Source organism: Equus przewalskii, chromosome 25 (assembly GCF_037783145.1).
Source record: "Equus przewalskii isolate Varuska chromosome 25, EquPr2, whole genome shotgun sequence".
Lineage (NCBI taxonomy): Eukaryota > Metazoa > Chordata > Mammalia > Perissodactyla > Equidae > Equus > Equus przewalskii.
Window position 1 is genome coordinate 42,413,619 of NC_091855.1, and position 7,766 is coordinate 42,421,384.

At 59.5% G+C, this 7,766-nt stretch overlaps 1 long non-coding RNA gene across 1 annotated transcript; it reads left to right on the forward strand.

The window, feature by feature from the left end:
* The first annotated feature begins 654 nt into the window (after positions 1 to 654).
* On the forward strand, positions 655 to 7,083 carry LOC103542427 (uncharacterized). The gene is made up of 2 exons (XR_011532590.1): positions 655 to 5,547; positions 6,649 to 7,083. It is a non-coding gene; the product is annotated as an uncharacterized lncRNA (long non-coding RNA).
* The last annotated feature ends 683 nt before the right edge of the window (positions 7,084 to 7,766 follow it).

A 7,766-nucleotide genomic window follows, 5' to 3' on the forward strand; every position in this document is an offset into this window, starting at 1 on the left:
CACCCTCTCTGCTGACCTTCAACATTTTGACTCCGTCCTGGGAGAGCTTCCTGGAGGGCATGTCGACTTCGGGGAAGAAGCGGGGGTTTTGCATTGGGGTGGCTGGTCATGAAGCATTCGCTTGACGTGTGACGAGTGACACGGGCTCTGGCTGTTTCCATGCTCAGTGCCATTGAGGCAGAGGGCTCCCCAATGGAACCCCTCACTGAGGGCTGACCACATGCATGGCCTGCACCCGGGAAGCGTGTCCCGGCCGCGTTCCCCTCACCCCAGTGCCTCGGAGCCCCGCAGGGTGACACCCCTGGGAAGAGCCGGAGGCCTGCCTGCTGAGCGTGCTGCTCCACGTGGTGCTGAGGAGAGGTCGCCCGTGGCGCGTTCGCATCCATCATGACGCACAATACACGGTCGACCTCTCTTCAGTATCAGCTCCCGCCTTGCATGCCTCCTGCACGCCCGCCGTCGGGAGGGCCGCGCCGCCACTGCATGGCCAAGGGCCCGCCCCTGCCACCTCGCATCCCGCCCCCCCGGGGCGGGTGGCGGGCCGTCTGGAGGAAGAACCTCCCGTCTGGAGTCAGCCCTGCTCAGTGGTCCCTGAAATAGGTTGCCTGTGAGGTGTTCACTTTCTATACGATGAATATTATACAGTCAACCTCTTTCCGGAATCGAATCCCGCCGTGGACAACCTCCACTCCGGGTGCCGACTCCAGGCGGCGGAAGCCTCTGGATTGGCTCACCTGGGCACCTGCTGTAGCTCCTGTGCCACCTGGCCTGGTAGTTTCCCAGCCCCCTCCGTTCTGGAGGGCTTCTCAAAACACCACGGAGGGACCTCTGAGTCCCCTAGTCGGTGCGCCCCAACATCCCTGCCCCTGGCGGTTCCCTCCGCGTGGGGCCAGGCCTTTACCTGCTGGTCCCCATTTCACCTTGGCATCCTCACGTCCTCGGCCCTACTCAGACCACGGCAGGATCACCGGGGGTGGGAAGGGTCCAGGGCAGTTGGACACGTGAACTCCAAGATGCCTCCACAGGGTGGGCGAGGGGTCAGTGTTCGTTAACTGTCTCGTGGGCCTCAGGAAGCTCTTTCTGAGCGGGGTGGCAGCATCCCCAGGGGTGCAGGACCACATCCTCACCCTGGAGGTCTCACCACCGTGCATGCCTCTCCCCTGTGGGATTCTCTGTCAAGACGGGGGTCTCTCTGGGCCTGGACCACTGCACAGGCCTCCGTTGGTTCTCCCTCCACTGCCTCCTCCTCCTTCTGCCAGGGAGAACTCCCCAGAGTGCAGTCTGGCTCTCTCTGCACAGCCTGGAGCCCCTCTGTTGCACCCCTCCCCTCGTGGCTGGCTCCAAGATGGTGACTAGTGTCCCAAGGCCCTGGACCGGCCACCCTCATTCCTGCCACTTCCTGCCTTTCATGCTTCACAGTATGTCCCAGTTAGCATCCCTCTGTCCTCCCACGGGGAGCTGAGTCCCGGTGGTCTCCTCTGTGCAGCCTGCCCCTAGCCTCCTGCCGTCCAGGGTCCAGACCTCCGTCCCCAGTCCCCGTGCCCTGCATATCCTTTTTTCAGGACACTCCACACAGTGTCCTGTTCCCCCTGCAAGTGGCAGCCCCCTTTCTAGAGCAGGAGTTCAGGATTCTAGAGGGGATGAAATGTCCCTGGTCCCCCAGCCTAGCCCCCAACTCTTCCCAGCCAGCTTCAATCAGCCACCCTGTCAGGTTTTCTGCCTTAGCTTTCTGCCATCCAAAGTGAATTGAGGTTAATGTCTACTTCCCTCTCCCCTTAAACTGTAAGATTTCTGAGGGCAGGCATTTTTTCTGTCCTGTTACCTGGTGTGTCCCCAACCCCAGGACCCAGCCAGGCCCATAGCAGAGGAATGATGGGTGTTTGTTGATTGACTGTCAGACTCCCTAAGGGCAGGGACCTTATGAAGTTAACCCCAGGAAAGTGCCAGGCCCAAAGGAGGCAGGCAAGAAGACTTGGTGAAGAGCCCATGAATATGGTAATCGGCTTTAGAAATTCTTTGCATTTGTTAAAAGCTGTTTGGTTTTCCGGCTTTTTCTGTCCTTTCCAGGATGTGATTTCAGAGTCTGAGGTTTGCTGCAAAAGAGACAGGTGAGCTGGTTGTGGGCTCTTCTTTCCACCTCCCAAGGGGTCCCCGGGGCCCTGAAAGGAGTGACCAGCCCCCATATGATCCCGCAGACACCAACTGAGTGCGCCCCCAGCTTCCGGCCGATCGGTGGCCGGCAGAGCCAGGTGCTCTGGGGAACTCCGTCTGCGACGGGCTGGAGCCTGGTGTCAGGGCTAATATTTTATGCATGGAACTGACTAAATGGGAACATTTGGAGATGAAAATTGCTTTAATGCAGCCACACATCTTTGTAATATATTAAATGTATGTGGGGGGTGGGAGGCGACATTACCCTTCCTTAATATAATGTAACCGTCCCCACACCACGGCATTAACAAGCGCGGGCGCCCCCCCGAGTCCGCTATAGGCCACCGCTTGGGTACATCAGTCACCACTTGAGAACTATGCATGAGACAAAGTGTCAGCCCAGGGTAGCAGGCATTGCAGCGGGATGTTCCAGACTCATCTGAGACCCAAAGACAGTGACCCCATGCTGCTGAGTGCAGAATTTCATTAAAAGCCAAATTACTGGTTTATCTGTTGTTTGAGGAGAAGAGAAAATAAACAAAGAGCTTTTCTCATCTGACAAGCTGAATGAGAACGTCGGTCCCCCCAGCGGCCAGGATGAGATTCCCGGGGACCCTGAGCCGGAGGTTCAGAGCCCTGGGCCCACCTCTGAGGTGCTGCGTAAACCCAACCGTGGCTCCAAGTTCACGTGCACGCCTTTCCTGGTGCCTGCGTGGGCTGGTGTCCCAGCTCCCCGCACTGTGGCCCCTGGACACGGTTCCACAAGAATCTGGAGGGCGTTGGGCAAATCAGACCCACGTTCCCATCTTCTTGTCATTTTCAAGGGAGATAAGAAAAATCATAGCTGCCCCAAATGGGCTTTTGCCTTGTTCCTGGGCCCGCCTCCACTCTGGGGTGTTTACTCATGCTCCTCCTCAGCCCTTGGGGGCAGGTTCTGTTTCACGGATAAAGAAATGGGGCACAGAGAGGTTGAGTGACTTGGCCAAGATGATCCAGCAGGGCGGCAGGGCAGGGTCTGGCTCCAGGCTGCTTGTTCTTAATCAAGCTCGCTGCCTGCTGTTGCTTGCGAGCCAGCGCCTGGCTTCAGGAACTGTCCCTGTGTCCTAGAAGAAGGTGGGCCCGTCAAATCGCCCCAAATTCTCTTTGCACGATGGGGTGGGCTCCTTTTTCCCCACACTTAGCTTGCTATACTTTTCATGGCCTTTATCCCTGCACCCACCTGGGGTCTCCGGTGGCATCGCCCACAAAATGGGGGGTTGCAGCTGGGTGCGGCCCCGTGGCCCCTGGCTGTGCCTGGCCTGGGGGAGGGCTGCTGGCTCTGTCGGAAGCCTGGGTCCAGGGAGATCTAGGTACTGAGACCGCATGGCCCCGCGTCTTGCGGCCACATTGAGCGCGTCTGACGGCGGTATTTGCTGCCTCGTTGAGTGCAGATCTAGTCAGGGCGGCCCGTGAGCTGGAACAGGGCGCAGACTCGCCAGCGCATCTCTGCAGGGCGGGGCTCCCCCCAGGTCCCCCCCACCCCCGGCTTCCGGCTTGTACACCTCCTGGCACTGCACGGAGTGGTGGCTGGTGCCGTCCTGGAGACCACCCCCCACCCCTTCCCCGAGGTCACAGTCTCAGTGGGCCCCCGAGGATGCAAAGAACCCCTAAATGTCCAGGCTGAGTGAGACCTCTCGTCCCGTTGCCCCTGCCCCCTTGCACCTCCTTACAGGCAAGACCACGGAGCTCCAAGAGCTCTGCCATGGCTTCTTCCTGTGGGTTGTCTCTAACTTTGAGGTTGAGACTTGAAAGGAAACAGGCTGCAAACGGCGCCCCTTGTGCTAAACCCCACCAGGACTCCACGCCTCGCCTGAGGGCGGTCCCAGCCGCTCCCCAAGCGCACTGTTGAACCCCTCAGTCTGGAAGTTCCTCGGGAGCCCCAGTGAGGTCGTCCGCCCCATTAGACCCCCTGCCTAGAAAATCCTGCCATTTCCTACAGCTCCTTGGAGCTCCCTTCTGCTTGCGAGATACAGTGCCCCGCGGTTCACGAATCATTGAATTAAGCTAACCCGATCTTGACATTTCCTCAGCTGAATCTAGGTTTTTAGTAAGACCCACCTCTGGTGAAGAAGTAGGTTCCCTCCTTGTGACAGAGGGGACCCAGCAGCCTGGGGCTGTAGAAGCACCTAGTGGGACTCAGTACCCGCGGCGGGGATGCTGCCTCCTGCCGCTGGGCTTCCCGAAGCCATGGCCTTGACTCCGCGGAGCCGGCTCACAGTAGGTGCACAGCTAATACCCGGATCAAAGCTGGCCTCACACGCCGTCGCAGCGCAGGTGTTCAGCACGTGAGGGTGTATTGAATCTGATCTTTATAGCCGGGAGCGACTACGCAGGAGGCGCTGGGAGAATGTTTGTGGAATGAATAAATGAAAGCGTGCTCTGAGGGAATAAAGAAGCAGAGACAGGAAGAAGAATCTGGCGTAGACAGACATGAATCTCCGCCAAGGCTGTGCAGTCGAGGCCGCTGTGAAGACCCCGTGGAAGCAGAGGGGCCATTTGTCACCAGCAGGGACAGGCCTTAGGGCCGGGAAGCACGGGCGCCATGCGGTCTCGTTCATCATCATCCCATTATTAGGGATGGTGCCATCTTACTCAGGACGTGGAGGACGCATGCGAAGCGCGCTGCCCGCCAGCCCGCGGAGTGCGCGCAGGGCTGGGGCTGGGGAAGGACCCCGAGGAAGGGCAGGTCTGGGGCCCGGAAGGCCTGGTGTGGGCAGCAGGGAGGACAGGAGCCACATTGGGCCACGTGGCCAGTCCCCGGGTAGGACTTTGGTGCCTTTATGGCTGCAGGACCCAAATGGGAGTGTGATGGGACCTCTCAAAGAACTCTTCGGGTTCTGGGTGCTGAAGTTGTTTTCATATCTACAAGTCCCAGTGCCATGCCTTTGCTCAAGCTGTGGCCCTGCCTGGAATGCCTGTCCCTCCTTATCCTTGAAGGCTCTGCTCCAGTGCTACCTCCTCCAGGAAGCCTTCCTTGATCCACCTCTATACATACAACTCCAATATGCAGTCAGTTATCAGTCCTCTGATCCTTTGATCAATGTCTCTCCCTGCCCAGCTTTCAGGCTGCACAGAGGCAGGGACTGTTTCTGGTTTGGTCACCATGGGACACAGAACCTAGCCCGGGGAAGGCGCCGCATGATGCTCATTGGCCTTGTCTTCCCTTTGCAGGTGTGCTGGACCAGGCGCTTGCCTGTGCCCAGTATACAGACATCCCATGCATGGAGCCTTTGGTTGACCCCAACCATGAGCCAAGGGCTGGACCAGAGGAGCCTACACCAGACCTCTTGTGCCTGGAGAGACATGCGCTGTGAGCTGGGGAGCCCAGCCTGATCCTGGAGGAGTTCCTCGGTTCTGGTAAGTGCACTGGTTGCCTCCCACTTGTGCCTGGAGCAGAGGGGGGGTTTGCCCAGGGCCCACAGCGTTTAGGGGAAACCCAAGCCCATTATCAGGGATGGTGCCATCTTACTCAGAGCAGCTCTTCTGAGCTCCAAACAGTGTTCACTGAGTGAATGAATGAAACGGGGCCTCCTGACTCCTCCCCAGAGCTCCCTCCACGCCCCGCACAGCCTTGCTCCGAGGAGAGGCAGGCCCTGCTCCCAGTGGAGCCGCAGAGATGGGAGTGAACCCCTCACGGGTAGCGCTGCTGTGTGAGGGGTGCCTGAGCAGGCTGGGCCCCGTGTCTGGGGTCCCCTGAGAGTGAAGGCCCTGGTCCTCCCCAGGGCAAGACGCCGTGGAGAAGGTGCACAGAGCCCTTCGGTGGGGGTGGGGGTGGGGGTGGGAAAGCATCCAGAATGGCGCTTCCCACCATCTGTGATAGCTTCGTTTTCTCCAACACTCAAAAATAGATGTTTCTGTTATGCTCTCCCATTGGCAGGGGAGCAGCGGGGCCTGCCAAGGCCTGGGGGAGCCCGCCAGCCTGCCGAGTTTTACTGTACAAACAGTTGGGGAGGGGGGTGTCTCTGTTAACTTGAAATCCCTGATCAGTAAACATGCCAATTTAAAGTGTAATTAACTCAGGCCGGAAAAAAATCAGATTTGGACTGCTTTTCACAGTTGAGGTTGTTTTTCTTTTATTTATTTATCTCTTTCCGGGTGTGGTGGTGTCTGTGGCAGGTTTTAGCCAGGAAAACTAGAAGGGGGGCCTGGCTAGGGAGGGGGCGCTGGTTGGGAGAGGAAACGATGGAAAGAAAAGAGGGGAGGTGGGCCTGACATCCCCATGGCCCTGGGTCTCCATTCACTTTCTGTCCAGGATGGTGGTTAATGGTTGGGGAAACTGAGGCAGAAGGCAGTAGGGGGCAAGCCAGTGTCACTCAGTGAGGGTGGGGCACAGACCCCTGTGACAGGTGGGTGGTTGATTCTGTTGTGGGCGCTGTCAGGGACCCCAGGAAAGCACGGGGCTGGTAGGTGAGTTCTGGCTCCCTCCCCCTGACTCTCCTGTCTTGCCTCCTCTTTCAGTGGCCAGCCTGCTCATGGGCCAGCTCTGCTTTCTCTCTCCTCCCCTGATCCCCTCTCCTGCTTCACCAGCCTCCATAGTGGTCCCGGCTCCTCAGGGCACCCATGCTCCAGCAGAGAGATGCCCAGCGCCTGCCAGACCAGCGCCCCCTCCCGCCTCACCCAGGAGGAAGGAGAGGCCACCCGCAGCCCCACTGCTTAAAGGACCCTGACTGAGTACCGGGCCAGACCTCAGCGGGGAGGGCTGTTGGGGTCCGGGGAGAAGTACTGAGGGGAGATAAACTCTAGTAAAAGAGCAAATGACCCGTGCCCTTCTCCACCCACGGCGGGGCTGGGAGGTGAAGATGTGGGTTCGAAGGAGGTCAAATTCCTGCTCTTCTTTTTCAAACACTTTGAACATTGTCAGGCCATTTGAATAATAAATACGCATTATAAAAATCTAAGTGTGTTTGTGTGTCTGTGTGTTCCGAGATGATGCTCCTTAAGTGGAAGAAGGTTTGAAACAAAGGCCATCTGCCTTCAAGAGGGAGTCTCAGAGAGAGTCACTGGCCTTTGCCAGCGGGCCCTTGGCAGGGAGCATCTCCCCGCTCAGGGGTCCATCCCCCCGCGGGTGAGCTCACACTCCCAGGTGGGCGCCAGGGCCACGAAAAGACCTGAAAAGACCCGCTTTCCTCTCCATCAGAGGTCTGATGACTCCCCAGCCCCAGCTTCCGGCCCCCCCCTCGGGCCGCGGCCAGGGCCCCGGGGCAGAGCGGGCGCCCACGCCTCCGCTGCCAGCCTCCGCCTGGTCACGACGCAGCCGGGCTGACTCAGCCGGGCCGCGCGGAGCCGCGTCAATTACATAATTACCTCCGAAACCTGCCGCCGCCGCGCCGCCTCGCGGGAGGACGCGCTCCGCTCCGGCCGCGGTGACTCGCCGGTGACTCACGCTGTTTTCCCCGCCGCTCGCCCGCGCGGCAGCCTCGGTCTGGGCCGGCTGGGCGGCCTCCCTCCCTCCCTCCCTCCCCAGCTCCGCCGAGAGCGAGCGGCAGGCAGGCGGCGACGGCGACCACCTTGCCGAGGGTTTTGGATGGGGGGTCCCTTGTCCTCCGGCCTCCCTCTGCAGCCCCCCAGCGGCCCTC